The 728-nt window shown below is 38.3% G+C and overlaps 1 long non-coding RNA gene across 1 annotated transcript in view; it reads left to right on the top strand.

Moving 5' to 3' along the window:
• The window catches only part of LOC106868917 (uncharacterized), an 8,388-nt gene that overhangs the window by 6,887 nt on the left and 773 nt on the right, over positions 1–728 (top strand). The gene's annotated exons all lie outside the window — the stretch shown is intronic.

Genomic DNA, 728 nt, shown 5'->3' with positions numbered 1-728 from the left:
CAGCGCACCCACCCCCACTACTAACTTGGTCACCCAGATAGCGGAAGCTATCAACTACCTCTAGTTTTTCTCCCTGGAATGAGATAGAAGTTGTTTCCTGTTTGTTTACAGTGTTTATTGCACCTGAACATCTGCCACATACAAAAACTAACTTCCTAGTTAACCTGCCTAAAAGTATAAAACAAATGCAATAAAATAAATTAATATCCTAATTAGGAAACAAAAGGATTTTTCTAGAAACTTTTTCGCTTCAGGTTTTGGAGAAATGATGATGTTTCCTTTTTGTTACAATTACTTCAAAATTGGGCCATTTTGATGCCAGAGCAATTTGGATATAGTCTTTGGAGTCCAATCGATTACCCTGCATTGTTTTTATGTTCATTAGAGTGGAAAATCCTTGTTTGCAAAGATAGGTTATTGCAAAAGGCAGCAACTCTTTGACTGCTTCCTCAGAGCCAGAAGAAAAATTTCTGTCATAACAAGGAACATGCTTTTTATATGATTTTACTTATGTCTAAAGATTCCTCATTACCTCCAAGAATTTCAATTTTACCCCAGTTTGACGACTCCTGTATTAAAAGCACCCATGCTGGTGACATGTTAAAGGCATCCATACCAGTGATACATTAAAGGCACCTGTGCCAGTGACACATTAAGGACACCTGTACCAGTGATACATTAAAGGCACCCATGTTGGTGACACGTTAGAGGCTCCTGTGCCAGTGACA

This window comes from Octopus bimaculoides, chromosome 27 (assembly GCF_001194135.2).
Source record: "Octopus bimaculoides isolate UCB-OBI-ISO-001 chromosome 27, ASM119413v2, whole genome shotgun sequence".
NCBI lineage: Eukaryota > Metazoa > Mollusca > Cephalopoda > Octopoda > Octopodidae > Octopus > Octopus bimaculoides.
The sequence above is the reverse complement of the archived record's forward strand: the minus strand, read 5'-3'. Positions and strand labels throughout refer to the sequence as shown.